We start from the raw sequence: 26,220 nt of genomic DNA, 5'->3' as shown, positions 1-26,220 counted from the left end.
TGCAGAGAAAGGGAAATAGCAGATTTCCTCAGGCTCATTAGGCAACGTTTCATTTTCTAATGCACAAGGTTTTATTCATTAAACGGCTTGACTTGATTTCCAAGTTCTTTTCTCCCTTATCAAGGATTTACTTAATACACTGGAAGTTCCACATCTGCAGGGAAGAACGGTGGGTACATTTCTTCTCCTAACAGGTATATTTTCTAAATCCAGAAACGACCCCTTTCACACTCTTCATCAGAAGCTTCATGTTCTCTGGGCAAATTGATTTTTATCTGAAAGAAAAAGGGAATGTTTGAAATGTTGCACTTTTTGGCTTGAAAGTAGGAATATTGACAGAGCTAAGAAAGGAAACATCATGGAGTTTGCCTTTTTTTTTTCTAAGCTAACCCAGTTTAGGAAATTCAGAAGAGAATGCAAAGTGCTTGGGGTTGTGGTTAGAACCTTTCTCAGATTTATTTATATGTAATGTATAAATGTATCCTATCAAGGGGGGAGGGATAGCTCAGTGGTTTGAGCATTGCCCTGCTAAACCCAGGGTTATGAGTTCAATCCTTGAGGGGGCCAGTTAGGGAACCAGCATAAAAATATGTCTGGGGATTGGTCCCCCTTTGAGCAAGGGGGTGGGACTAGATGACCTCCTGAGGGCCCTTCCAACCCTGATATTTAAAAAAAAAAAAAAAGGCCTTGATTGTACAAATGCTTATGCACAGAACTTTATGCCTATGATGCTTCACTGAAATCTGTAGGACAACTCACATGTGCCAACTGCATGTACACAAGTGGCTGCAGGATGGGTCTGACTGCTTAGAGCCAGCACAACACCTGATTAAAAAGCAGATGCAAACAGGAAGAGCTGGGCAAACCCATTGGGCTTTAGATACATTAGCTGCAAAGTTTTGAGACTAACTGACAAATTGTTTCTTGGGGGATCATTCTTGCCTGTTCTGTGTATTGGGCTGAGTTTGGCCCTGAGCCTGCACGCACTTCCCCAGGTGTTTAGCTTTACATGCGAGAGCAGGGCATCGGAGTCAACAGCAGGGCCGGTGTAACCACTAGGTGGCCGCCTAGGGCGCCAAGATTTGAGGGCGCCAAAAAGCGGTGCCCCAAATTTTTTTTTACACTATTGCTGGAAAACAAATGACTAAAGAAAAGAGAAACGTCGCTGAACTTGTATTTTAACTTGTCGTTCTTCTCTTGTACATTTCAGCTATAGCCTACGCGAGCTCTGCGTTGTGGCACAAGCGAACTGCTTCACGACAGGACAAAGCAGCAATGACGTCATTTTTCTTGTCGTGCAGCCGTTACCCGGTCTGACAGGCGTTTATAACGCTATAATACTCGTTTTTGGAGGTTGTCGACTGAGGCAACTATTTGTGTTGAGTTGTTTCAGATCTAAGACTCTGGCAATTGCTGCTGCATCATTTTGCTAATACTTTGTGTCAATTGTGTGTGTATGTGACGTATTTGAGTGTATATGTTAATCATGTGCGACTATGCGTGTGCAGGTTGTTGAAATTTGTCATATTAATATTGTCATTTGTTGTTGATGACGGAGTATCTGCCATTCTAATTTTATACATTTTATTAATAACAATAATTGGATAGTCTAAAGGTAGAAGAAAATGTAGTAGATTTTGATATGAAAGAATGAAGGAAGTATACATGAACAATGCCACATTACGCAGTATTCATTTTTGAAAGTTTATAATAAGTGATGCTCCGGGGGGAAGGGCAGGGGGAGGGGGGACGCAAGGTGGAAGTTTTGCCTAGGGCGCAAAATATCCTAGCACCCGCCCTGGAACAGGATACTGTTGCATGTAAGGCTATGCAGCTGCATCAGGGCCTTAGTATGCAAGGTGCTCCCCGCAGGTCCTGAGCTGTATGTCCCGTAAGGAGTCCCATGCATTTACAGGCTCTATACAGGATCATAATCAGATTCTAGTGGTTATCACCTCTCACCCTCTACAGGCTGGAGACCTACAAAAATACATGGCCAGATACTCAGCCCCCGTTCAGGACCCTTTGACCAACTGAGTGTCACAGAGGGGCTGAAATCGCCACTGCCACAGCCAACAGCTGGAGGGTTCCCCCAGCAGAAAGGAATTCTTGGGTCGTGTGCCAATGGCCACCCACCCTTCATTGGCCATGTTGGGAGGTGAAGGGGGCAGAAATCTCTGCTCTGCCAGTTCAAAGCTACTGAGCTTCCCTTAGGGATCACAGCCTGTCATAAATTAGAGCAGCCCCCAGGCTGTTCTAACCTGTATTGGACTCAGGACAGTACGAGAACTCAGGAGCTGTAATCAGCTCCCTGAAGCCCCCTCACTTCTCTCCTGCACCCAGTGGATCTCGGTGCAGGAGAAAACGTGACCCTTATGCATTAATGCCACTGACAATGAATGGAGATTCATCTTTAAGGGGGAGGCCTGTGGAATCCACATTGTATTTCCCACTCTGAGGCACAGTGCAGCATCTATTGCCATGTCAACAGGCCATGGGGACGTGGGGCACTGTCCTGGCCATACCTGTCCCTGGTGCCCTGATTTCTACAGGGTAATTGTTCCAGCTTTCCCACTCAGAGAGAGGAAAGGTTGGCCTCTTGGGTCCTGCTGGGATTTGCTGAACTGAAAGACAGCTGTAAGACAAGAATGAAAACAAACTGGAGAGAGCAGCGCATCCTTATCTGGGAATACATGGGGTTATCTCTGCATATCCCATAAAGCCATGAGCAAGGGCCAGGGCCGACTCCAGGGGTTTTGCCGCCCCAAGCGGCGCAAAATAAATAAATAAATAAAACCGCGATTGCGATCTGCAGCGGCAATTCAGCTGGAGGTCCTTCGCTCCGAGCGGGAGGGAGGGACCGTCCGCCGAATAGCTGGACGTGCCGCCCCTCTCCGAGTGGCCGCCCCAAGCACCTGCTTGGCAAGCTGGTGCCTGGAGCTGACCCTGGCAAGGGCGTTCATTGTGCCTCTAATCTGCACACTCAGTCACAGGGCTCTTGGTACAGGAATGGGAAAGTAGGTGTTTGCCTTTCTGGTGCTTCTCTGAAGGGACCCTGCCCATCTGATCCCATTGACCCTCTGCCCACAGCTGAGAATAATGGTGGAAACGCAAACAGAAGAAGTTGGGGGGCTTCACATGCTTTATTGCTACTCAGAAATAGTTTTCTAGATGAACGTTGAGCTCATTGCTTTATGCCCCCATGAATTGTATCATGATTTTAATATGCAAATGTCGTGCTCACATGCACCAACCAAAAAGACTTGATACACCAGAATAGCTCCAGAAATATTACCCTGGTTTATGCACGACTGATCCACCAGCTAAGAAGAATTTGCACCCATTAGGGTTCAAAGGAATCGTTACTCCCCTTGAGCCAATAATCTGCATTTAAAAATACATAGCTCCTGCTCAGAAGCTGAATTTGCAAAGGTCTCTACATTCACATTTAAATGACAGATCAGCCATAATGGTTCTACTGTGTCATCTAGCCTGCACTTCCGTGGGATAATTATATTTACTCTGAGAACAGCGTGATACAGCTTTGAATTGACAACCATATTATGTGGCAATAGCGTATTAAAATTCCTGATCAAAGAAAGATTAATGGCCCAGATGCACAAAAGCAGCAAACAAACAGATGCTTCCTGTTTGTACACTCAACATTTCTATGAACCAGTGAAGCGAGGGTAACGAGCGTCAGGATGAGACCCTCGAGTCACAACACTGAGGAAGCTGCAGTAAAGCCCTCATCTCCAGTACAACATATTAATAAATAGTAATAATATCTAACAATATTAATAACAACACTTCCATCATGTCCTTTATCCTAGGATGGCTCAAATATATCGTATTCGGATTACATTGGAGGCAAATAAATTAAGCCTCCAGTGGCTCTCTTAGAGATAGGTAAGATTATTAGAGCATTAATCTCATCAAGGCTGTTGTTGTTTGCTGTTGTATTTCAGTATCACCCACCAAGTGCCGGGTGTCAGCAGACACCCAAGAAGACACACTTCCTGAATTTGAAACACCTGTAAAAAATTTTCAGTTCCCGGACTGGAACAATTTTCTAAAAATACAAAAATGTCCATAAAGCTGAGAAATGCAGGAATCACTGAGTCATCAGTTTTAAATAAAAAATGGCGCATTCATTCCTTTTCTTTTAAAATTTTAACTTTTGCAAATCCTGGAAGAGGGGGCTGGTGCCCACCCATAGCCAGGCAGTCTCCCCACCGCCCTGAATAACGCTTGCGCTCATGCAACCCCCAGCTTAACAACTCATTTAAGCACATGCTTAACTTTAGGCCCTTGCTTAAGTCACTGACTTGTGGAATTGGGGCCTCCACACTTTCCAAGTATGAGCCCAGGTACTCAGCGGGTGTAAATTGGCAGAGGTGAACTACGCCAGCTAGGGATCTGGCCCAGCTCTTAATTCTGAAGGAGGGTAAAATTCTATGAGACACAGAAGAGAACTTCTAGGTGAGAGGGGGAGCGGCACTAAGGTGGATTTAACTCTCCTTTGTGCCCACTTTCTTCTGGGCTGCTCCTAAGTCATGGAAGCCTCCCTGGGCTGCCCTATATGTGTTGTAGCTGCCTGGAATCTCCACAGCATGGCATGCTATGGCCCCACCTCCTGACAACCTTCTACCCCTAGCCAGGAGTGCTGGAAGCTCTTTAGAAGTGGGGGGCCCACCCAGTCCATGGCTCCACTCCCTGCTCTGCCCTTCCCCTCCCCCAAGGCCCTGCTCCCGCCCCAGCTCTAGTCCCCCTCCCCCTGATGAGGAGACAGGGTTTGAACAGGGCTCCACTACTGCTCAGGGAACTGCCCTAACCACTGGGCTAAGGGCTACTCTGATGCAGGGCCCTGTTCCACTGTGGATAAATTATGAATGGCCACTGGGAGAAAGAAAGAACACATGCCCTTGATTGTATAGTCCAGCAGTTAGAGCAGTCACACAGGACATGGGACTTCAGTGTTCAGTACCCTCTCCCCCCCCATGACTCTTCTATTATTTAGATCAACAGGAGCAACCGAGGGAGCCCCCCCCCCCCCAGCAGACGATCCCATAACACAGTAGTTAGGACTCTCATCGGAGAGGTGGCAGTTCTCGGTTTAAATCCCATTTTCTCCCCCAAGGCAGAAGGGGGACTTGAACTGGGGCCTCCCTCATCCCACGAAAGTGCCCTAACCAGTGGGCTGAATGTCATGAGGGCATCCTTTGTCCTCCTCCCCAACATCTTGCACAGACTGACACCAGGAAATGGTTCGAAGCTGAGAATCACACACAGAACTAGGGCCCTCCCAGCAGCCCGGACTTAAGCACCTGCCTCTGTGAGGGGGCGGGGCCCAGGACACACCTCTCTTGTCAGCAGCTCCCATTGGCTAGCATGTTGCTTTTTGTGAATCGCAAGTCTAAGTTGCCTAGCTCTCCCATTCATGGGCTAGGAGCCTGGCGCCTCACTTAGGCTTTGTGAATCGTAGTGTGGAACATAGTGTGATTATCTAGGCACCTTGTTGGGCAATGCAGTGCCCAGTGTTCCAGCATCTAAGTCTCTTTGCAAACCTCACTGGCATTTCTAAGGCTCTTAGTCCATAATGGGGACACTAAACCCCTTCTGCTTTTTTTAAAATTTAGAAATGGCTGTGTTAATATTTTTGTGAATCAGCTCTGATCATGCAGATGACTCCTTCCAAATGGTGTGTAATATGCATACCTGTATTAGCCAAATGGCAGCTCTATGACAGGAACTGACAGGATACAGCAGACTGTACACAGCGTCTGTCGACTGGGTAATATGCATTTTATAAATTCTCTGATTATTTATGTGCATTATAGGCCAGACTTGCATATCCCTGGTTTGTTTAATTTTCTGTAACATTACTAGAAAAAAAATCAAAGGAGATTAAACTGCTAACACTGCAGTAACCCAAAGAACAAAGTGATGTCTGCACCCTGCGATGGAGAATTGCCAACATCAGCTCTCCACCCTGTTCCAGGATTTTGCAGATCACCCCAAGCCCAGCTGCAATAACCTGAGGGGGAGGAGAAATTTCACCCAGAGGGCACCATATCAGAGGGGATGGATGGCCTAGCACATGCAATGGGGTCCTAAAGCATGGGCCTCGACATCCTGTCACGCGCAGCCTGACACTAGGGGTTGATACTGCTTCCAGTGAAACCGCGGATTCCCATGGGAGCAGGGTCAAATACTGGTGACCCTGCTTTACCCATGTGTGTGACATGGTGCCTCACGCCTCAGCTGACCATGCCTGTGATTAGCTGAGTCCAGTAACTGTTGATATTTGTCTTATTTCCTTGTACTTCATTTCCCCACCTTTTTCTTTCCTTGTTTACACTGGGCTAGATCCATTCTCATTAGTGCGAGGGCCTAGAAATCACAGCTTCTCTGTGCTCCAGGAAAGGACAGCCAATCTTTGCACTTGCCCTCTGGATTTACAACGGGGGTAGGAGCTTTAGCTTCCCGTCCAAGGAAGCTGCATCAAGGATGTGTTGAATCAGCACTTCCCCTGGCCAGCGCAGGCAAATGTTTAGGCAATGCTGAGCATCCTACAGGCCTCTGGCTAAGGACTGTGAAAACTCTCTCTGCTGTGCTGACCTCCCGCTTCAGATGGCTCCAAACACACCACTGAAGTCAGCAGAGGGACACCAGGATGAATCTGGCCCTGAGTCTTCGGCTCCAAAAACACATGCTGCTACTCAGCTACAGACGAGCTTTCTCTGACTGTACCATGAATGGTTCCATGTGTGCAGATCTGCCACTGCCAGTAGAGGTCACTGCTGCACGCACACACAAGCCAACACGTCCCAACATGTGCACACGGAGCCTGGAAATGGTGGATTAACTAATTTCCAGGACAATTAAACATTCCTTTCCTCTGCCACTCAATGCCAACAATTAAGGACAACAGCTTTCCAAACACAGAGTGAAACTCTGCAACAAACAACCCAGGAAACAGATTCCCTCTAGCAGGGACCCTGCAAGATTCCCTGTAACAGTCCATCCAATTCCTCATCAATACATCCAGGGGGACGTAGGGTGACCAGATGTCCTGATTTTGGGGTCTTTGCTACAGCCCACTTCTTCGGATGCATAGACTGGAACATATAGTAAGGAGATATATATACATACAGAACATGAGAAGGTGGAAGTTGCCCTACCAACTTTAAGAGGCTAATCCCTGCCCCAAAGGGTTTACAACCTAAAATGACCAGACAAACACAAGCGACTTGTTTAAGGTCATGCAGCGGAGCTGGGAGTAGAATCCAGATCTCCAAACTAGCTGGCCAGGGCCCTTTCCACCAGGTCAGGCTGCTGCTCCATGTGTAGAATTCTGGTCATTAGAAGATGAATTCAGCTAGATGGTTTGGCACAAAAAGCAAAGCTCATCTCCATGCTGAGCTTAGGAGGTAAATATCTTATTTCACAGCAACGAGAGAGAGCGAGAGAGTGCAATGGAGAGAACTGTCGGGCCGCGACGTTAGAAAACAAGCTGGTGAGTGGGAGCTGAGGGGGGGTGGGAGCTGGCTGTTCAGCTCACTAGGAGCTTTCTAGCCATTCCTGATTTTTTTCTTCTTTGATTACAGAAAGTCACCCCAGATACAAACACCAGCCTTGTGATTCCTGCTATTCTTGGCCGAGGTTGGTGGTGGGTGTTTGAGAGCAACTATTTTTGTGAATGAGTCTCAGGTTCTCTCCCATGGTTTGCAGAGTGGATGCTGTGGGACTGAAAGTCATGTTGCTTTTGTTGGGTTGAGCCTTCCTGGCCCTGACCTGCGGAGCAGCTGTCTCTCATCTGGGTCACACATCACCAGGGACTGTAACAGGCTGTTATTTATGTCAAGCCTGCCTGATTAACTGATTAGTGGGAATCCAGAGGGGTTAAGATAGCTGAGGTTCAGGTCTCTGAGCCGGGAGGTGATACAGAGCTCCAGGCTCCCCTTTCAGCACTGCAGGCTGCTTTAGGAGGGATTATTCCAAACCTTGGTTAGGGCAGGACATGCCCTATGTGGGTCAGTGCTCTGTAGCCAGGCTGCCAGGAGCTCTGCATGGAAACACAGCAGCAGGCTGATGCTGAGGACTTTCCCCTCCTCCCCCCGTCAAGAACAAACATGAGTTTGAAGAGCCCAGCGGCTCTTCTCTGTGCCTGTATAAACAAAGGAGCCGGGAAACCTGCCAGGGAGGAACAGAGACGAGGGCTGAATGAGAGAGGCTCAGCAGCAAGGCTGAATGGGAAATGTATTGGGCCTTATCCCCACCCACGCCCGCACTTCCCCCTGCTGCTACATTAGCTCCAGCCATCACCCCCTGGTTTGGCTTGTCAGCTGGCTGGGGCTGCATGGAGCCCTCATTCTCCCTTGGGACAGCGGGGGGCAGGCTAGCCCTAGACTCAGGGGCAGACAACCTGCATGTAGTTCCCAGCTGCATGTCCTCGGTGACCTGGGGCGAGTGACTTTTCCTACCTTGTGCCTCTGTTCCCTGCATGCGAAGCACGGCTAATACATCCTGCCTCCCAGGGCTATGGCGAGGATAAAAGCTAGTAGTGATTGCAAGGTGCTCAGACTGCAGGTAATGAGGGGCATATTAATAAGTGCATAGCTAAGGGCGGGCCCCTTCTCGTTTATTGCTCTCTCTCACCAGCTACATGATTCTGTGTTTGCTTCCAGCTGTTCCCTGCTCAGCCTTTAGTTCACTGTGAACTGCAATATGGTGAGTGTGTCTTGGACTCCATGAGCCCAGTGAGCCTGGGTTCTCCCCCGGGTTCTCTGGCTGGTGTGTAGAGTGGCCCATGTTTTAGCAGAGCACCCCTCTTCTCCTCCCATTCACAATCATGTGACATCTCTGGGGTCACTACAGCAATTGCTGCTGTGATAAAGGATGATGAGGAAAGTATTGGTGCAGCTGAGATTCCTTCAGAGGGACAACGTAGCAGGAAACACAGAGAAGCCAGCACTCTGTGAACAGCTGGTCTTGTTCGCCCAAGAGCAAGTGCACCGCGGAGACCATTTTGAGAAGCTCTGTTCTCATCCAGAGATTTACCCTTTCCCCAGTGTTCTTCCTATCTGTTCTCCCCCACAAATCCCCTCTCATCCACCTACCCACCCCTTCACCACAAATTCCCATCCATCCATCCATCCATCCATCCATCCATCCATCCATCCATCCTTTTCCACAAATCCCCTCTCTTCAATCCAACCATCCCTTCCCCACAAATCCCCCATCTCTCCTTCAGCATTTGATTTAGTTGGTGTTGGTCCTGCTTTGAGCAGGGGGTTGGACTAGATGACCTCCTGAGGTCTCTTCCAATCCTAATCTTCTATGATTCTATGATCACCGCTACTACCACCCTACTTGTAGGCCCCTCATGTCTCTTTTTCTACTTCCTCCATTCTCCTTTCCTTTCTCAAGATCTTCGTGTTCTCCCACTCTGCCGCTGGGTTCTGAGGACTGGGGTACCGGAAGGCTGACACTGCTTAATGCAGAATTCCTCACTTTGTTGCAGACAGGCTGTTGTTCAGCCCATAGGATCCATCTAGCCATGACAGACTAAGACTTTGTGACACAGGAAGTAGAACTATAGAAAACTGATAAGGGGAGCAAAAGGACACAAGGAGAAATCTATGGTCAGCAGAGTTAGGGAGAATATGAAGAAGTTTTCAAAGTACATTAGAAACAAAAACAATCCCAACAATGATATTAGAATCATAGAATCATAGAAGATTAGGGTTGGAAGAGGCCTCAGAAGGTCATCTAGTCCAACCCCCTGCTCAAAGCAGGACGAACACCAACTAAATCATCCCAGCCAGGGTTTTGTCAAGCCGGGCCATAAAAACATCTAAGGATGAAGATTCCATCACCTCCCTAGGTAACCCATTCCAGTGCTTCACCACACTCCTAATGAAATAGTGTTTCCTAATATCCAACCTAGACCTCCTCCACTTCAACTTGAGACCATTGCTCCTTGTTCTGTCATCTGCCACCACTGAGAACAGCCAAGCTCCATCCTCTTTGGAACCCTTTCAGGTAGTTGAAGGCTGCTATCAAATCCCCCCTCACTCTTCTCTTCTGAAGACTAAACAAGCACAGTTCCCTCAGCCTCTCCTCGTAAGTCATGTGCCCCAGCCCCCTGATCAGTTTTGATGCAATTATTGGTCCATTGCTAGATGGAAATGCTAGAATTATCAATAATAATGTAGAAAAGACAGAAGTGTTCAATAAATATTTGTTTTGTATTTGAGAAAAAACAGATGATGTAGGCATGTGATAACACTCTTTACATTCCACTGACATCTCAGGAGGATGTTAAACAGCAGCTATTAAAGTTAGACCTTTTTAAAATCAGTACATTCAGATAACTAACATTCAAGAGTTTTAAAAGAGCTGGCTAAGGAGATCACTTAACCGATAATGCTGATTTTCAATAAGTATTGGAATACTGGGGAAGTTCCAGAAGACTGGAAGAAAGCTAGTATTGTGCCAATATTTAAAAAGGGTAAATGGGATGACCTGGGTAATTATAGGCTGTCAGTTTAACATTGATCCTGGGCAAAATAATGGAGTGGCTGATGCAGGACTTGATTAATAAAGAATTAAAGGAGGGTAATATAATTAATGTAAATCAACATGGTGTAGTGATTCAGTGTGGCTCCCCTCCTGCCCAGCAGAGGGAGCACCCTTGCCGACACCCGAGTGGGCGGAGCCACCGCCGCCTGTTCCCGCCCCCCGGAAGTCAAGGGGCGGGACAGGGAGTATAAAAGCCGGCCGCCGGAGCTCAGTCAGAGCCCAGCTGCCGCAGGGGGCAGACGTACCGCCGGGAGCTCGCGGCCGGGAGACCTCTGAGACCTGAGACCGTTGCCCTAACTGGCCAGACCTGCCCCGAGCCCACTACGAGGAGGAGCCACAGGAGCCCCCCCAAACCCGGTATTGGGAGGAGCCATCGGGCCTGCCTCGCGCCAACTACGAAGGCGAGGAGCCCCCAGAACTCCTCCGCCCCTGCTGTTATCCAGAGGAGCCGCCCGAGCCCCAGTGGCCGGATTTCCCCGAGGAGCTGCCAGACCTGCCCCCAAGCCCCGGACCAGAGGAACCGATGCTGCTGGACTGGCCCGAACCCGGCGTCACCAATGAGGTAGGCCCTGAGGGGGAACACAGAAGTAGCCCGGGGGTAGCCGACCCCAGTCAGGCTGTAGACACATGTGAGCCGATGTCAGTGTGTTTCGGTCAGGACACCCCACGGACCAGCAGCGACACGAGCCGCTGCTAGGGCCCCGGGCTGGGATGCAGTGGAGTGGGTGGGCCTGCGTCCCCCCCTGCCACCCCTGCTCATGGGTGGCAGGCTTCCCCCTCACCCGACGCTCAGGTATAGGGACCTGCGCCCCTGAACATACTGCTTGTCTGCTCAGCCCCTGCCCCAGAGGGCCTGAGCCCCTGAACTGACTGTTGCTCAGCCCCTGCCTGAGGGCCTGAGCCCTGAACTAGCTGATTGTTTGCTCAGCCCTGCCTGAGGGCCTGAGCTCCCAGAACTGTGGGCCACTCAGCCCTGCACCAAAGGGCCTGGGTGTTGACTGTCTGTGCTTATAGTGAGTCGGTGTGGCTCCCCTCCGTCCAGGAGGGTCGAGCCCCGGCACAAACCTACTACACATGGATTTATGGAAAATGGATCATGTCAAACTCGCTGTATTTTAAAGAATCCTCGTTGAGGTTGCACGAACAAACCATCCCGATGTGTAGAAAGAATAGTAAATATGGCAGGCGACCAGCTTGGCTAAACAGTGAAATCCTTGCTGATCTTAAACACAAAAAAGAAGCTTACAAGAAGTGGAAGATTGGACGAATGACCAGGGAGGAGTATAAAAATATTGCTCAGGCATGCAGGAGCGAAATCAGGAAGGCCAAATCACACTTGGAGTTGCAGCTAGCGAGAGATGTTAAGAGTAACAAGAAGGGTTTCTTCAGGTATGTTAGCAACAAGAAGAAAGGCAAGGAAAGTGTGGGCCCCCTTGCTGAATGAGGGAGGCAACCTAGTGACAGAGGATGTGGAAAAAGCTAATGTACTCAATGCTTTTTTTGCCTCTGTCTTCACGAACAAAGTAAGCTCCCAGTCTGCTGCACTGGGCAGCACAGCATGACCAGCCCTCTGTGGAGAAAGAAGTGGTTCGGGACTATTTAGAAAAGCTGAATGAGCACAAATCCATGGGGCCGGATGCGCTGCATCCGAGGGTGCTAAAGGAGTTGGCGGATGTCATTGCAGAGCCATTGGCCATTATCTTTGAAAACTCCTAGAGATCGGGGGAGGTCCCGGATGACTGGAAAAAGGCTAATGTAGTGCCCATCTTTAAAAAAGGGAAGAAGGAGGATCCGGGGAACTACAGACCAGTCAGCCTCACCTCAGTCCCTGGAAAAATCATGGAGCAGGTCCTCAAGGAATCAATTCTGAAGCACTTAAAGGAGAGGAAAGTGATCAGAAACAGTCAGCATGGATTCACCAAGGGCAAGTCATGCCTGACTAACCTAATGGCCTTCTATGACGAGATAACTGGGTCTGTGGATGAGGAGAAAGCAGTGGATGTGTTATTCCTTGACTTTAGCAAAGCTTTTGATACGGTCTCCCACATTATTCTTGCCAGCAAGTTAAAGAAGTATGGGCTGGATGAATGGAGTATAAGGTGGATAGAAAGCTGGCTAGATCGTCAGGTTAAACGGGTAGTGATCAATGGCTCCATGTCTAGTTGGCAGCCGGTATCAAGTGGAGTGCCCCAAGGGTCGGTCCTGGGGCTGGTTTTGTTTAATATCTTCATTAATGATCTGGAGGATGGCATGGACTGCATCCTCAGCAAGTGTGCAGATGACACTAAACTGGGAGGAGTGGTAGATACGCTGGAGGGTAGGGATAGGATACAGAGGGACCTAGACAAATTAGAGGATTGGGCCAAAAGAAACCTGATGAGGTTCAACAAGGACAAGTGCAGAGTCCTGCACTTAGGACGGAAGAATCCCATGCACTGCTACAGACTAGGGACCGAATGGCTAGGCAGCAGTTCTGTAGAAAAGGACCTAGGGGTTACAGTGGATGAGAAGCTGGATATGAGTCAACAGTGTGCCCTTGTTGCCAAGAAGGCTAACGGCATTTTGGGCTCTATAAGTAGGGGCATTGCCAGCAGATCGAGGGACGTGATCATTCCCCTCTATTCGACATTGGTGAGGCCTCATCTGGAGTACTGTGTCCAGTTTTGGGCCCCACACTACAAGAAGGATGTGGAAAAATTGGAAAGAGTCCAGCGGAGGGCAACAAACATGATTAGGGGGCTAATCATGGCTTATGAGGAGAGGCTGAGGGAACTGGGATTGTTTAGTCTGCAGAAGAGAAGAATGAGGGGAGATTTGATAGCAGCCTTCAACTACCTGAAGGGGGGTTCCAAAGAGGATGGATCTAGACTGTTCTCACTGCTACCAGATGACAGAACAAGGAGTAATGGTCTCAAGTTGCAGTGGGGGCGGTTTAGGTTGGATATTAGGAAAAACTTTTTCACTAGGAGGGTGGTGAAGCACTGGAATGGGTTACCTAGGGAGGTGGTGGGATCTCCTTCCTTAGAGGTTTTTAATGTCAGGCTTGACAAAGCCCTGGCTGGGATGATTTAGTTGTGAATTGATACTGCTTTGAGCAGGGGGTTGGACTAGATGACCTCCTGAGGTCCCTTCCAACCCTGATATTCTATTCTATTCTATTCTATTCTATGATAGATTCTCATTTATTTGAAGTTTTAAAACCTGGTTGTGAGATCTGTTTCAAAAAGATCTGCTTTAGCTCAACCAGAAGTTATTGGACTCAGTGAGGGAATTTTGGGGTGAGATTTTCTGGGCTGTGTTATGGAGAAGGTTGGACCAGGTGATCACAATGGTCTCTTCTAACCTTAATATCTATGAATCTATGAACAAATATCCTATGCTACATAGCACAATAACTTGTAGCTTGTATTTGTGGGCTGAATACCTATAGCTGAACATCTACTGGAATAATGATACGTACAAAATATCATAACACTCATACTACCCTACTTGCACAAACTACCTCATATACAGACTTCTTATCTTAGACTCTTTCAGATATTACATCTATTTTCTATGTATTAAAAGTTCATTCTGCCACATATTGATTAGAAAAAGACACCCATGACTTTATAGCTCACAACAGTATGTTCATGGTGTTCTGTGAAAGAGGCCTGCTCCATCTGACAAAACCAGGACAGAACATCTTAGGCACTGACTTGCCAACGAGGTTTGAAGAGGGCTGCTAAAAAACGCCCATTGGTAGATAAAAATAGTGCTCTGGACAAAGGGGTGAACGCTTGGGATAGGGATGGGAAACTGCAATAGGATCATAAGAGAGACAAGAGAAAACTGGGGGACAACCTGCCAAACAACCTAGATGCCCATACACTGATTCAAGAAGTATGGGAAATAAACAGGAAGAACTGGAACTATTAATACGCAAACATAATTCCCCCAGGAGTAATATATACACTTGCTTTCAAGTCCAGAAAGAGGGGACATTCATTCCTGTTGAAAGTCTCTGGATGAAGATAAATGGGGAGAAAAACAGGGTCAGTGTTATGGAAGTTCAGGAGAGCTGGCAGTCTCTCAGAGACAATATTTAAGGCACAAGAGCAAACTATCCCGATGCAGAGGACAGATAGGAAGAATAGTAAGAGACCAAAAGACTCCTACAAAAAATGTACAAGGCCAAATTGTAAAGGATGAATACAAAAGAATGGCACAAACATGTAGGGACAAAATCAGAAAGGCTAAGGCACAAGATGAGTTATACCTAGCAAGGCAAGTGTATGCCTGTGTATGGCAAGTTATACCTAACAAAGGCAAGTGTAGGTCCATTGCTTAATGGGGAACGAGAGCAAATAACGGATGACACAGAGGAGGCTGAGGTGTTTGATGCCTTTTTTGCTTCAGTCTTCACTAAAAAATTGTGACCAGATGCTTAACACACCAAAAGCTAGGAATGACTTTGGGCCAGAATAAGGAGATTTAGGTTAGATATTAGGAACCCTCTGCTCGGCTCCCCACAGCCCTCTACCAGACCTGCTCCACAAGGGCTCCTTGCAGGGTTCTACTCCCCCAGGCCTCCCTGCCTGCAAGTCCTATCACTGCTCAGGGAATGTGTCTCCTGCACGAGGACACCCCTCAGTGTCCCATGCAGCCAGGCCTCCTTTCCTGTGGGTCCTACTCCTGTTCTGGGGAGCCACCCTCCAGCAGCAAAGCTCTTGTTTCCAGGTGCACCCCCTGACCAAGCTGATTCTTGCCCTTTGCCCCAGGGCCTTTGCATGAGATCCCCTGCAGCTCAGCAGTGCTCCCCAGTTCAGGCCAGTCTTCCCCGACAAACTTCTGTTCTTCCCAACAGCTCTCTGTGTCAGCTCTCTTCACCATTAGCTCTCTCACCTGCATCTCCTGTGGCTTTCCCCAGTAGCTCTTGCCAGCTCTCTGCTGCTCCTCTGTCTCCAGCCACTCTCCCCTGCTGCTCCTGTCTCTCTGGGTCCCATCCTTCTTGTCTCTTTCCCTAGGACCCAGGTGCCCAGTTGGGAAGCAACTCACCAGTCACAGGTGCACTGGCTTCTTCCCTCTTAAAGGGGCCGGTGCCATGGGGCAATTGTATTCCCTGGTTTGTTGAGTTTGAGCTTTGTGGTATTTTCTCTTAGGCCTGGTCTACACTATGAGTTTAATTCGAATTTAGCAGTGTTAAATGGAATTAACCCTGCACCCATCCACACAACGAAGCCATTTATTTCGAAATAAAAGGCTCTTAACATTGATTTCTGTACTCCTCCCCGACGAGTGGAGTAGCGCCAAAATCGATATTGTCATTTCGAATTAGGGTTAGTGTGGCTTCAATTCGATGGTATTGGCTTCCAGGAGCTATCCCACAGTGCACCATTGTGACCGCTCTGGACAGCAATCTGAACTCGGATGCACTGGCCAGGTAGACAGGAAAAGCCCCGCGAACATTTGAATTTCATTTCCTGTTTGCCCAGCACAGGAAAGCACAGGTGACCACAGAGAGCTCATCAGCACAGGTAACCATGCAGGCCGATAATCGAAAAAGAGCACCAGCATGGACCATATGGGAGGTACTGGATCTGATCGCTATATGGGGAGAGGATTCAGTGCTAGCAGAACTTCATTCGAAAAGACGAAATGCTAAAACTTTTGAAAAAATCTCCAAGGGCATGATGGAGAGAGGCCACAATAGAGACTCAGAGCAGTGCCGCGTGAAAGTCAAGGAGCTCAGACAAGCCTATCAGAAAACAAAGGAGGCAAACGGTCGCTCCGGGTCAGAGACGCAGACATGCCGCTTCTACGCCGAGCTGCATGCAATTCTAGGGGGGGCCGCCACCACTACCCCACCTCTGATCGTGGATTCTGAGGCGGGGGTAATCTCATCAGCCACACCTGAGGATTCTGCAGACAGGGAAGAGGAGGAGCTTGCAGAGAGCACACAGCACTCCGTTCTCCCCAACAGCCAGGATCTTTTTCTCAGCCTGACTGAAGTACCCTCCCAACCCTCCCAAGCCAGTATCCAAGACCATGACCCCATGGAAGGGACCTCAGGTGAGTTTACCTTTTAAAATATAAAACATGGTTTAAAAGCAAGCGTTTTTTAATGATTAATTTGCCCTGAGGACTTGGGATGCATTCGCGGCCAGTACAGCTACTGGAAAAGTCTGTTAACGTGTCTGGGGATGGAGCGGAAATCCTCCAGGGACATCTCCATGAAGCTCTCCTGGAGGTACTCCAAAAGCCTTTGCAGAAGGTTTCTGGGCAGTGCAGCCTTATTCCATCCTCCATGGTAGGACACTTGACCACACCATGCTAGTAGCAAGTAATCTGGTATCATTGCAAGACAAAGCCTGGCACCGTATGGTCCCGGTGTTTGCTGGCATTCAAGCAACATCCGTTCTTTATCTCGCTGTGTAATCCTCAGGAGAGTGATATCGCTCATGGTAACCTGGTTGAAATACGGGAATTTAATTAAGGGGACAGAGGAGGCCCTTCCTACTGGGCTGTTTGCTTGTGGATGAAAATAAATCCTTCCCTGTAGTAAGCCAAGCGCGGGGGGGGGGGGGGGAGAGGAGGGGGATTGGCTCTGAGGTTTTCACGTGTGGCTAGCAGAAATCTTCCCTGATACCAGCCACGTGGTGGGGGGAGGGATAAAGTGATCATCCCAGAGAATTGGATGGGGGGGGGGTTAGTTTGTTTTCTGCTGCTGAAGGTTAACAGGAAAACCACAGCATTCAACGAGCTTTGCTTGGTATGTGAGAAAGAGGGCTCAGAAGCCAAAAGACAATGGCTTACCATGGCCGCATGCAAGCCGAATTCTGTTGCCTGGACCTGCGTCTGTGATCTCTAGCAGCAAAGCCACAGGCACTCAATATTAAGAGGCAAAATGCGACCTTGCACAGAAATCACATGTGCTATGTAACGTGAATAGTGTTGTTCACCATGAAAGAGGATAAGCATTGTTCTGTAAAATGTATCTTTTTAAAAAATTCTCCTTTTTTCCCTTCCTCCAGCAGCTGCAAATTTTTCAAGCCTCCCTCCTCCGTCCCAAAGGCTATCTCAGATAAGGCGTCGGAAAAAGAGGATGCGAGATGAGATGTTTGCAGAAATCTTGGAATCCACCTGCAATGAAAGAGCTCATGTGAATGAGTGGAAGGACACGGTTTCAAAGTATAGGAAAGATGCCAGTGAACGTGAGGACAGAAGGGACCAATGTGAGGACAGAAGGGACCAACGTGAGGACAGAAGGGACGCTTGAGATGAGAGGTGGCGGCAGGAAGGTCAGAGGAGGCAGGATGCAACGCTGGGGCTGCTGCGTGAGCAAACAGACATGCTCCGGCGTCTGCTGGAGCTTCAGGAACGGCAGAAGGATCACAGACTGCCACTGCAGCCCCTGTATAACCACCCTCCCCCCTCACCATGTTCCATAACCTAAGTGTAAGAACGCGGGGGAGGGGGGAGGGAGGCTCCGTGCACCCTCCCATTCCATCCCAGTGGACAGCCCAAGCAAAAGGCTGTCATTATTTTAACCTTTTTTTAGTGGCCTTTTCCTTCCCTCCGATCCTCCTCCCAAACTCCACCCAGGCTACCTTCTCAGTTCTCTCCCTCTTTTTATAATCAATTAATAAAGAATACATGATTTTTAAATGATAGTGACTTTATTTCCTTTGAAAGCAAGCTGTGATCGAAGGGGGAGAGTGGGTTGCCTACAGAGAATGAGTCAATAAAAGGAGTAGGTTTTCATCAAGGAGAAACAAACAGAACTTTCACACGGTAGCCTGGCCAGTCATGAAACCGGTTTTCAAAGCTTCTCTGATGCGCCGCGCTTCCTGTGTGCTCTTCTAATCGCCCTGGTGTCTGGCTGCGTGTAATCAGCAGCCAGGCGATTTGCCTCAGCCTCCCACCCCGCCATAAAAGTCTCCCCCTTACTGTCACAGAGATTGTGGAGCACACAGCAAGCAGCAATAACAATGGGAATATTGGTTTGGCTGAGGTCTGAGCGAGTCAATAAAGTGCGCCAGCGACCTTTTAAGCGGCCAAATGCACATTCCACCACCATTCTGCACTTGCTCAGCCTGTAGTTGAACAGCTCCTGACTCCTGTCCAGGCTGCCTGTGTATGGCTTCATGAGCCATGGCATTAAGGGGTAGGCTGGGTCCCCAAGGATAACTATAGGCATTTCAACATCCCCAACGGTTATTTTCTGGTCCAGGAAGTAAGTCCCTTGCTGTAGCCGTTTAAACAGAGTAGTGTTCCTGAAGACGCGAGCGTCATGAACCCTTCCTGGCCAGCGCACGTTGATGTTGGTGAAATGTCCCCTGTGATCCACCAGTGCTTGCAGCACCATTGAAAAGTAACCCTTGCGGTTTATGTACTGAGTACCCTGGTGCACCGGTGCCAAGATTGGTATATGGGTTCCATCTATCGCCCCACCCACAGTTAGGGAATCCCATTGCAGCAAAGCCATCCACTATGGCCTGCACATTTCCCAGAGTCACTACCTTTCGTAGCAGCAGCTCAATGATTGCTTTGGCTACTTGCATGACAGCAGCCCCCACAGTAGATTTGCCCACTCCAAATTGATTCCCAACTGACCGGTAGCTGTCTGACGTTGCAAGCTTCCATAGGGCTATCGCCACTCGCTTCTCAACTGTGAGGGCTGCTCTCATCCTGGTATTCTGGCGCTTCAGGGCAGGGGAAAGCAAGTCACAAAGTTCCATGAAAGTGCCCTTACGCATGTGAAACTTTTGCAGCCACTGGGAATCGTCCCACACCTGCAACATTATGCGGTCCCACCAGTCTGTGCTTGTTTCCCGGGCCCAGAATCGGCGTTCCACGGATAGAACCTGCTTCATCAACAACATGATCTCCAAAGCGCCGGGACCCGCGGTTTGAGAGAAGTCTGTGTCCATGTCTTCATCACTCTCATCACCGTGCTGCCATCGCTGCCTCCTCCTTGCCTCGTTTTTCTGGTCCTGGTTCAGCATAAACTGCACAATAATGCGCGAGGTGTTTACAATGTTCATGACTGCTGTCTTGAGCTGAGTGGGCTCCATGCTTGCCGTGGTATGGCGTCTGCTGTGTTCACCCAGGAAAAAAGGCGCAAAACGGTTGTCTGCCGTTGCTTTCATGGAGGGAGGGGTGAGGCTATACCCAGAACAACCTGCGACAATGGTTTTTGCCCCATCAGGCACTGGGATCTCAACCCAGAATTCCAATGGGCGGGGGAGACTGCAGGAACTATGGGATAGCTATGGGATAACTACCCACAGTGCAACGCTCCAGAAATCGACACTAGCCCCGGTACATGGACGCACACCGCCGAATTAATGTGCTTAGTGTGGCTGCATACATTCGACTTTATACAATCTGTTTCCAAAATTCAAATTCTGTAAATTTGGATTAATCCCGTAGTGTAGACATACCCTTAGCAACCTAATTGGTTTTCACAAACATTTTACCTTTGCATGAAAGAAGGCCTCGATATCAGGTGCTGCAATGATTAAATATTAAAAGTTAGGTCAGAAATGGTTGTGTGACCACACAAGAAACATGCAGCCCTCCAGCTAATGCAGAGAGCTGATGAGTCTCATCCTTTCTCCTAAAATGAAACTTAAGATGTCTGTGCTCAGGTCTGAAACAGGGAAGCTGCAGATGAACCACTATCTTGGTGTACTTCTGCACTGCAATACAGAATGGTGAAACATCCACCAGCTTAGCTTTTATTGATATTACTAGTTGAATGACTAGAAAAATGGCCTGGAAGTTTTTAATGCTATGGACAACTGTGGCCCTATTGGTGTGCCCAACAGGACACCTACAGACACAAGAATTGGAACTGGAAAAGGTTCAGAAAAGGGCAACAAAAATTATTAAAGGTATGGAACAGCTTCTGTATGAGGAGAGATTAATAAGACTGGGACTTTTTATCTTGGAAAAGAGACAACTAAGGGGGGATATGATAGAGGTCTATAAAATCATGACTGGTGTGGAGAAGGTAAATAAGGAAGTGTTATTTACTCCTTCTCATAACACACGAACTAGGGGTCACCAAATCAAATTAATAGGCAGCAGGTCTAAAACAAACAAAAGGAAGTATTTCTTTACATAATGCACAGTCAACTTGTGGAACTCCTCGCAAGAGAATATTGTGAAGGCCAAGACTATAACAGGGTTCAAAAAAGAGGAGGGGGTTGGACTAGATAACCTCCTGAGGTCCCTTCCAACCCTGATATTCTAAGAACTAGATACATTCATGGAAGATAGGTCCATCAATGGCTATTAGCCAGGATGGGCAGGGATGGTGTCCCTAGCCTCTGTTTGCCAGAATCTGGAATGGGCGACAGGGGATGGATCACTTGATGATTACCTGTTCTGTTCATTCCCTCTGGGGCACCTGGCATTGGCCACTGTCGGTAGACAGGATATTGGGCTAGATGGACCTTTGGTCTGACCCAGTATGGCCGTTCAACTGGGGTTACTCTCTCTCTCTCGCTCTGGTTTCTGATACTCTTTCTTTCTGTCTTTGCAGTTCTCCAGCACTAGGACAGAACTTTTGCCATTACTGAACAGTATACTCGGAAAGATGAGTACATGCCATAACTATCAACGTCTTAAGTCTTAACTGCAACCAGTAAAGAGAGCTGGAGCTTTCAGAAGCACACATAGCCAATGTACCCACACTTGCTTATTTTTTATCTCATGGCCTCTCTTCCCTTATTGCTCCCTGTGCTATGTGTTGTCTAGCTTGCTTTCTTGAGTCTAATCTCACAGCATTGTCTCCAGGGAGCTGGGAGGTGTATTTCCAGCTCAGGCAGACCTACTGGTGTTAGCACTGGTTGAGCTGGTATGCTGAAGATAGAAGTGTAGGCACAGCAGTGGGAGAAGCAGGAGGGGCTGGCTGCCCACGTGTGCACCGAGTGTCTTGGTTAGGATCATACCTGGGTGCTTCCTGCTCCCCTCCTCCTCTCCCTCCCCAATACAGAATCCCTACTGCCTCCCCAGAGGAAGCCCCTGCACCCCCCACAAGTGGCTCTGCAGCGGTTCCTGAGGCATCCATCTGGCCAGGATCCATGAGGAGCCAGTGGGGAACCTGCCTGCATGCGCTCACAGCCCTCGCACCTACAGTGATACAGAGCTTTCCCATGTGCCAAGTGCTTTGCAGGCATTTTGCAGCCCGCACATGCGCTTGGGGGGCAGAGAATGATCACAGTCAGATGGGAAATGAACACTTTGTGTGACAAATTTGTGTTGAATTTTTGACCAGCTCCAGCATTTCTAAGTGCTATTATCCCCATGTTACCAGTGGAGGGACTGAGACCTTGGTCATACAATCATAGAAATGTAGGGCTGGAAGGGACCTCAAGAGGTCACGTAGTCCAACCCCTTGCACTGAGGGGGGCCAAATATACCTAGATCATCCCTGACAGGTCCAACATGTTCTTAAAACTCTCCAATGACGGGGATTCCACAACCTCCCTTGGAAGCCTGTTCCAGAACTTAACTACTGTTACAGTTCAAAAGTTTTTCCTTATATTGAACCTAAATCTTCCTTGCTGTAGATTAACCCCATTACTTCTCATCCTCCCTTCAGTGAACATGGAAACAATTGATCACCATCCTCTTTATAACAGCTCTTAACATATTTGAAGACTATCAGGTCCCCCCTCAATCTTCTTTTGTTAAGATTAAACATGCTCAGGGTTTTTAATCTTTCCTCATAGGTCAGGTTTTCTAAACCTTTGACCAGTTCTGTTGCTCTACTCTGAACTCTCTTCAAATTGTTCAAATATATAGGATTAGAATTCAAAATGACCTTGACAAATTGTAGAACTGGTCTGAAATCAACAAGATGAAATTCAATAAAGACAAGTGCAAAGTACTACACTTAGGAAGGAAAAATCAAATGTGCGAATACAAAGTAGGGAGTAGCTGGCTGTGTGGCAGTAGTGCTGAAAAGGGCCTGGAGGTTATAGCAGACCACAAACCGAATATGTCAACAATGGGATGCAGATGCAAAAAAATCTAATGTCATTCTGGAGTGTATTAACAGCAGTGTCGTATGTAAGACACTGGAGGTAATTGTTCTGCTGTCTTGGCACTGCTGAGGCTAAAATACTGAGTCCAGTTCTGGATGCCAAGAGAGCAGGACAATTACCTCCAGTGTCTTACATACGACACTGCTGTTAATACACTCCAGAATGACATTCGCCTTTTTTGCATCTGCATCCCATTGTCCTGTCCTCCAAAATGCTAGCAACCCCTCCCAGCTTGGTGTCATCTGCAAATTTTATGTGCATACTCTCCGCTCCATTATCCAAGTCATTAACGAAAATATTGAATAGTACCAGACCCAGAACAAACCCCTGCATAGGGTGACCAGATGTCCCGATTTTATAGGGACAGTCCCGATTTTAGGGACTTTTTCTTATATAGGCTCCTATTTACCCTCCCCCTCCCCCCTGTCCCGATTTTTTACACTTGCTATCTGGTCACCCTACCCCTGCAGGACACCACCAGATACAGCCTCCCAGTTTGACAGCGAACCATTGATAACTACTCTCTGAGTATGGTCTTTCAACCAGTTGTGCACCCTCCTCATATAATTTCATCTAGATTACATTTCCCTAATTTTTTTATGAGAATGTCATGTGGGACTGTGTTAAAAGCCTTAATAAAATCAGGATATATCATGTCTACTGCTCCCTCCCCCACCATTCACTAGGCCAGCAACCCTGTCAAAGAGGGGAAATTGGTTGGTTTGGCATGATTCGTTCTTGACAGTTCCATGCTGGCTATTCCTTATAACCCTATTGTCCTCTTGATGCTTACAAATTGATGGTTTTAATAATTTGTTCCCGTATCTTTCCAGGTATTGAAGTTCTGGGGTGCTCGGACAGGATCGTGTGTGTGTTTTCAAAAGAACCAATGGGAGTTAGAATGTGACTTTACAACAGAGATTCTTGATTTCTGTGCCAAAGGTTTCACATTCCAAAGAACAGGAAAATATTATTGTTATGTCATCTTACAAAGATATTTAACTAATGTTTCACTTTCTGAAGAAGCCACCTTCTCCACTGCCAGGTTGTCCAATATTAGGTAATAAACATTTTGAATATGCCATCTCTAAAGCCATGCTCTGAGGGATAGTGTGGAAAAAAAGGATAAACACAGCAGTGCCTCTGACAGAGAAGCAATTCGTTTCGTAATCCGTGCATAAATACACATACAGAAACCAGCGCAGGGCCATGGCAAGCAGGCAGTGGGAGCATGATCACTAAAGCAGAACAAAAAATAGATTTTTCAGTTTGGGAGGGTGAACTGAACCCCCCCCCCCCCAAATCAGTTTGGTTCAAACCAAAATTGATTTTTTTTGTTCAGTTTTCTCACCAAAATAAAAAACCAAATCAACCAAACAAAAATAGTTTCAGGTTGCACACAATGTTTAGTTTGATTTGAAATTATTTTCTTTCTTTCTTTTTTTTCCCATTTTAGGTAATTTTCAAGTGTTCTCATTCTTTGTTGGTTGATCATTTGTTGTTTTTTTTTTAAAGTAGCTAACTTTCAAAATGAAAAGTTGAAATGTTTAGTTTCAAAATGGTTGAAACAATTTAGACCTTCTCAAAAACATTTTCCTGGTTGGGGGGGGGAAACTATTTGTGGAATTTTATCCAAATTCACAAACAGTTTTGGTGCCCCCCAAATGAATTTTTTTGCAAATTTACTATTCACCAAGGTAATTTTGCCCAGGTCTAATGATTGCTACCTACAGGTCAGTGAAAACGAGCAGGATGCAGGTTTATAGCAATTAGACTGGGATGGACAGAAAGCTAAATAAGGGATTTCCACGGGAATCAATGTGCAGAGGAATGAATGTACCAACATTATTAAATATGTCCACTGTCACAGCACAAGGGATGAAGATAAACCAGGGAGAGGGGTAGATAATGGTCACAACACTGATATATGGAGAAATGTGCATGAAGTTGTATGTGCATCTTGTTGGTTCTTCTTTGGTTAAATATCATTTTCAATAACTACTTCTATCACATTCCGGTCTATGCATGCAGACGGGGATGGAGGTCAGTGATGAAAGGCAGAGGTAAACTGTAATTGGGATAAAATATAACATGGTTTTACAAAAAGTAGATCATGCCAGACCAACCTGATCTCTTTCTTTGAGACGTTAACCAATTTTCTAGGCAAATGAAATGAAGTTGATTTAATGTACGTGGATTTCAGCAAAATATTCGATACAGTTCCACATGGGAAATTATATGGGGTCATGTTGAAAGGTGAACTGTCAGACTGGAAGGAGGTTATTTGTGGAGTTCCTCAAGGATTGGTCTTGGGAGCAATCTTATTTAACATTTTAATTAATGATTTTTGCACAAACAGTGGGAGTGTGCTAATAAAATTTGCGGATGACACAAAGTTGGGAGGTACCAGGCTTCAGTTGGCCTCTTCTCGGAAATGCTGGGCGGACTTTCAGTTTAGCAAGAGTGGGCAACTGGAGCTGAAGGCACTGATATCTGACGTTTGTGATCCTGACATGAGTTATGGTCCTTGAGTAACATAGTCCATGGGGAAGTATTTGATTTAAGCCCATGCACCCCTTACTGGTTGTATGGCTGTTTAAGTAATACGATGGATTGACTGATCGTTATTAACCCTACAGAGTGGGCAGTGTTAGGGAGATTTCAGAATGTTTTGCTCTGTCAGGTGTTAGAGGGACACTGGTTAAAACCAGTCCCTTCCCCATATGATAAAAATGTCTGTAAACAGTGAGCCATTCTTGGATATTACCTCTCCCCAATGGATCACAAAACCATGCCAGCTTTGTAACATATTTAAATGGAAGCCTTCGCCATCTGTTCCGTCCCGAATTATGATTGGGAAAAGAATATAGTTAAAATATTATATAAGTAAAAAGGTTGCGGTTATTTAAATTCATGGCAATTCACCAAGCACTTCTGCTATAGCAGGGGCTGCTTAGTGTCGTTATTTATGGGCATCTCTGTGCCGCTCCCGCCCCACTCCAGCATGCTGTCTGGCAGGGTGTGGGAGTGTAGGATGGCACGAGCATGGCATGCAGAAAGGCGCTCAGCTGAGCAGGTGCACCATAGCTGCTGGAACTAGTGGTGCTGGAGGTGCTGCTGTACCCCCTGGCTTGAAGTAGTTCCCATCACATGCAGGGTTTACAGTTTGGTCAATGGCTCTCAGCTCCCCCACTGTACAAACTGTTCCTGCACCCCTGGGGTGCACTGCATTGCCTGTGTCACCAACCCAATAGCACCAGCACTTGGGAATAAAGATGTTTCCAGCAGGACAGCATGCTCAGCAGCCACAAGGGGATGCTGTGAGACCTGTATCATTGCACCCATGGGGAGATGGGGCTCGTGGACAATGACAGTGCAGGTGCCACTATGTTCACAGGCAGCCACAGGATTGAACACTGACTGACCGAGGAACTGAATACAGGAACGATGGCAGCGGCTCAGAGGCAGGGAAAGTGCAGCTATCCTAAGGTGACCAGATGTCCCGATTTTATAGGGACAGTCCCGATTTTTGGGTCTTTTTCTTATATAGGCCCCCCACCCCCGTCCCGATTTTTCACATTTGCTGTCTGGTCAC

The 26,220-nt window shown here is 47.5% G+C and overlaps 1 long non-coding RNA gene across 2 annotated transcripts in view; it reads right to left on the bottom strand.

Moving 5' to 3' along the window:
- Positions 1-202: 202 nt before the first annotated feature.
- The window catches only part of LOC128827605 (uncharacterized), a 41,683-nt gene continuing 15,665 nt past the window's right edge, over positions 203-26,220 (bottom strand). The window contains exon 3 of one of the 2 annotated variants that reach the window (XR_008443024.1): positions 203-275. This is a non-coding gene — a long non-coding RNA (uncharacterized LOC128827605). Of the gene's footprint in view, positions 276-17,272; positions 17,710-26,220 lie in introns of those variants that run through there. The other variant, XR_008443023.1, reaches the window with a different exon arrangement.

The sequence above is a fragment of the Malaclemys terrapin genome, chromosome 22 (assembly GCF_027887155.1).
Source record: "Malaclemys terrapin pileata isolate rMalTer1 chromosome 22, rMalTer1.hap1, whole genome shotgun sequence".
Lineage (NCBI taxonomy): Eukaryota > Metazoa > Chordata > Testudines > Emydidae > Malaclemys > Malaclemys terrapin.
The sequence above is the reverse complement of the archived record's forward strand: the minus strand, read 5'-3'. Positions and strand labels throughout refer to the sequence as shown.